This window comes from Vespa velutina, chromosome 10 (genome assembly GCF_912470025.1).
Source record: "Vespa velutina chromosome 10, iVesVel2.1, whole genome shotgun sequence".
Classification (NCBI taxonomy): domain Eukaryota; kingdom Metazoa; phylum Arthropoda; class Insecta; order Hymenoptera; family Vespidae; genus Vespa; species Vespa velutina.
Genome location: NC_062197.1, coordinates 4,793,599 through 4,798,598, shown reverse-complemented (window position 1 = coordinate 4,798,598; position 5,000 = coordinate 4,793,599). Strand labels below are relative to the sequence as shown.

General features: G+C 32.2%; 1 protein-coding gene across 1 annotated transcript in view; it reads right to left on the bottom strand.

Annotated features, from left to right (window-relative positions):
* The window catches only part of LOC124952287 (probable serine/threonine-protein kinase DDB_G0280111), an 18,334-nt gene that overhangs the window by 4,014 nt on the left and 9,320 nt on the right, over positions 1-5,000 (bottom strand). The window lies entirely within an intron of this gene.

Here is a 5,000-nt window from a genome sequence, read left to right as displayed (position 1 = left end):
GATATTTCAATCTTTTTCTACTTTCCTCAAATGGGAAACAAACCGGGCGTATAACGAAGCTAAACCATAATAATCATAATCGTCGAAGCGAGAAAGAAATGGTAAAAAAAGGAGGAAGAAAAGAAGTGTCTGAGAGAGAGAGAGAGAGAGAGAGAGAGAGAGAGAGAGAGAGAGAGGGGGGAGGGGTAGAGAGAGGGAGAGAGAGAGAAAAAGAGGTAGAGCGATACTCAGGTAAAATGTAATGATAGCGCAGACGAGAAAAGTGGTCATTATCATACTCGAAAAAAAAAAAAAAAAAAAAAAAAAAAAAAAAAAAAAAAAAAAAGAAAAAAGAAAAGAAAACAAAAAAGAAGGAGAAAACAAAAAGAAGAGAGGAAAAACAGAAAGAGAAGAAAAGAAAAGGAAAGGGGGAAAAAAAAATAAGAGAAGAGAAAATAGAGGAAGAAGGGAGGAAAACAGAAATAAAAATGGAAAAGAAAAGGAAATAAATTGTACAACGACCAAAAAAAAAAGATATATAAAGACAAAAGAAAGGAAAAGGATGAAAAGATAGAGAGAGATAGAGAAAGGGAGAGATAGAGATAGAGATAGATAGAGACGTTGAGAGAGAGACAGAGACCGAGAGAGTGAGATAGAGACAGAGAAAATGAGAGAGAGAGAGAGAGAGAGAGAGAGAGAGAGAGAGAGAGAGAGTCGTCTTAGAGAAAGTGCACGATCGCATAATCCGACGATTATCTCGTTCTGGGATTACGCCTGGCTCGCACCGTCCGGAGACGCGAGAATTGATTGGAATTACTATGGTGGTGGTGGTGATGGTATAGTAACTAACGCAATCCTTTCCTTTCTTTCACGAAGTATTCTGAAACATTTCCCAGCAATTTTCTTTCCGTTCATTAAGCTCTCCTAATTCAACGGTAGATTATTTCGCCCAGTCGTTAATTATTTTTCTACCTTTCGCAATTTTTCCATCTACTTTTCATCATCATTCCCTATTTTTCCACGAGAGAGCGAAAGTCATTCTTTTCTTTTTTTTCTTCTTTTTTTCCTTTTTTTTTTTTTTCCTTTATTTATTTTATTTTTGTTTTTCACTTTTGTCTTTCTTTTTTTTTTCTTCTTTCTGTTTCGTTCTTTTTTTTCTTTTTTTGTCTTTACGCTTTTGTTTCTTTTTTTTTTCTGGTTTTGTTTTGTTTCTTCAATCAAGGTAATTTTTTTTTCTCTCTCTTTCTCTCTTTCTCCCTCTCCCTTTTTCTCTCTCTCTCTTTTTCTCTCTCTCTCTCCCTTTCTCTCTTTTCTTTTTCTTTCGAGTTTTGTGGTTTATCGATATTAATCGATTTTTGCCGAATAATTCGATTCAGTGGACTTGATTTTTGACTGTGTTCCTTTTGAAGGGAAAAAAGAAAAGAAAAAGAGAGCGAAAAACAAAAAAAAAAAAAAAGAGAAAAGAAAAAAAGAGAAAAAATGTTTTCTCAAAAAATTCCAAATATTATTATTAAATTACCGTCGATGTTAATCCGGTTGTACGATTATATATCAGTTCGTTAATCTTTGATACATTTAATGGATTAATAATTAAATTTGAATACTTTTGCATATCATTGAGGTGTAAAAATAATGATAATAATCTGTGTATAAATTAGATAGGTATCTTTGAATTACGTTGAATAATTTAATTAACAAATAATTGAAGATTGTTATTGTTATTATTATTACTATTATTACCATTATTACTATTATTATTATTATTATTATTATTATTATATTTTGTAGATTATTTGTAATGAATAATTGACAATTAATTTTATTCATTGATATCAGACAATTAACTTCTTTTAAAATCGGTTAGTTTTAATTGCTCGGTCATTTGAAATAATATTTTATCGATCGACATCCATTGCAACGTCGGTATATTACTAATGTTAGAATGCATATATATATATATATATATTTTTTTTTTCTTTTTCTTTTTTAATTTAATCTTTGCTCTTTAATTAAAATGCTCTCGCTTGCTGGAGGGAGAGAATGGAAAATAAAAAAAAAAAAAAAAGAATCACTAAAGAAATGGCAATCACAAGACAGATATTGTCGTTCGGATCAAGAGAAAAAAATGTGTGTGTGTGTGTGTGTGTGTATCTGTTTATATATATATATATATATATATATATATATAAACAGATACATATTTATATATATATATATATATATATATATATAAACAGATATGCATTGTTTTTCGATTTGAATGAAATTAATTTTCCTTATTTATCTCTCTTTTTCCTTTTCTACTTCTTCTTCTTCTTCTTCTTCTTCTACTTTTTTCTCTCCTTATTTTATTACTTCTTCTACTTCTTCTTTCTTCCTCCTTTTACCTTTCCTTCTTCCATGTTTTTTCTTGTTTTTTTTTTTCCCCACCCGTGAAACTTGAAAAGTACGCGTCGCGCGTTTTACCCTCGCGAGAAAAAGATAAATTCGAAAATAAATTGAAAAGAACAAAGAGGGGGTGGGGATAAAAAAAAAAAAAAAGAAGGAAGGAGTTGAAGAGAGAGGAAAGAAAAACAAAGAAAGAGAAGGAGAAAAAATAAGATGAAAAAAGGAGGAAAAAAAAATGCAGGAGAGAAAAGGAAGAAGAAGGAAAAAAAAAGATTAAAAAAAAAAAAAAAAAAAAAAAAAAAAAAAAAAAAAAAAAAAAAAAAAGAAAATATACGAAAGAAACAAATTAAGTGAAAAATTGTTGGAGAGAGAAACGCTAGCGAGCGACAGAGGCAGCGCACGTTTTAGTACGAATCTCGATTCTATGCATGACATACTCGAGTATGGGCCGGGAGTGGGGTGATTGAGAGAAGTGGGGAAGAAGAGTGGTGGCGTAGAGGAAGAGGAAGAGGGAGTAGGAGGTGAAAGAGGAGGAGGAGGAGGAGGAGATGGAGAGTGAAGCTTGATTATAGTTCGTTGGCAGTCAGCCAAACGACAGGATGCTCTTTTCCTCCTCCTCCTCCTCTTCCCCTTCCTTTCTAGTCTCTACCCCTGTTCCCCTATCTCCCTCTTTACTCCTCCTCCTCCTCCTCCTCTTTTCCCCCTTATTCCTCTTTCTACTCTTCGTTCTACTCTTATTCTGGTTACGATACTTAGGTGGCCCCGACACGTCAAGGAAAGATAATTAAACTAACAATGTCGCGAGCCTCCTCTTCATTCTTCTTTCTTTCTCATTTATTATTATTGTACTTTCTATTGTTTCCTTTTTTGTTAATTTTTTTTTTTCCTTCGTTTTTTTTTTTTTCATTGCTTCTTTTTTTCTTTTCTTTTTCTTTTTTTTTGTTTTTTTGTTAAATTTCTTTTTTATTTCTCCTCTCTTCCTATCTTTATTTATTTTTCTCTTTGCTTGCTCGTTTTCAATTCTGGTTTTAATCGTTGGGACCAATGACCGTGAACGCGTGCAAATTTGTTCACCGGCAAGAAGTAATATTTTATAATTAAAGGGAATTGAATATATTTTCGAAGCGGGGGGGGGGGGGGGGGGGAAGGGTGTAAAAAAGAACATAAAGAAAAAGAAACAATTAGTCGATTTTTAATCGTCCATTGTTCGTTTATTATTCTTCTTTTTATATAATTTCTTATTAAGTAGTGATGATAGGGATGTAATCCGATATTTAAGTACAGAGAGAGAGAGAGAGAGAGAGAGAGAGAGAGAGAGAGAGAGAGAGAGAGAGAGAGAGAAGAATGATAAGAACGTGTTGACAGAACTGTATTATAATCTTATGCTCGCCGTACGAGTTTACATACGTTTTTACTACTTGTACGACTGAGGTATAGTACAGAAGATCTGTAGCTTTTCACTCGATATTACTTTTCTACGTTTAGAGCAAACGAGTATAAGCAATAAAATCTTAGAGGGTTGAAAACACCCATACAGTGCCATCTATTTTCCGAAGGAAAATTTGTAGAGAAGCTTAGAGAAAGAGTGAGAGAGAAAGAGAGAAAAAGAGAGAGAGAAAGATTGATCGAATTTATTAATTAATGTAATTTGATTGATTTTTTTTTCTTTTTTTTTCTTTTTTTTTTTTTTAAGGAGAAAGGATAATTAAAATCGCTCCACTTTGTATTTGTCGAATCGAATGATTCGAAACGTCAACGTCGGTACGATCACTTCCTAATTTCCCTACTTTTAAGTTTCTTCGAACTATTAACTTCACTACCCTTCGCCAGGTGGCGCGATGTTAAAAGTTCCAACGATAAAGAAACGTGTGTTCGAAGTTTTGAGGGGTAGTTTTATCCTGCGATTGATATGGAAGAAGAATTTCTCTTTGTCGGTAAATTATACAACCGACGTAAAATTCTTTGGATATTTATTTTTTTCCTTCGTAAATAATTATCATGAAATTTATTTATTCGTTCGTTTATTTTCCTTTTTATATTCCTATATTTGATAGATATGAGCGTATTAGATTTATTATTGTTATTTTTTTTTTTTTTTTTTTTTCGTTAAAGAATACAAAAGGAATAAAAACACATGAAATATATGGAGACACATTAGAAAAGGGTAGAAATAGCAGGAAGTTGCAATGTCGATTAAAGATAAGAAGACATATATGGCTAATGAACACAGATGGAAGATATAAAAGAGAGAAAGAGAAAGTGAGAGAGACAGAGAGACAGAGAGACAGAGAGAGAGAGAGAGAGAGAGAGAGACAGAGAGAGAGAGAGAGAGAGAGAGAGACAGAGAGACAGAGAGATAGAGAGCGATAACTCTCAGAATACGATCCTGGATCTTGGATCGATTTATTAAACGAATATGTACGAGCAACATTGAGAAAGTAATAAGAACAACAATACATCGAGAATGACCATAACGAAGAGAATAAGATAACGACATCAAGATTAATAATAATCTGTTAATATTTTACACAAGAGGGTTACAATAATGATGATAATGATAATAATAATAATGATGGTGATGATTATGATGATGATGATGATGGTAATAATAATGATGATTATGATGAGGTATA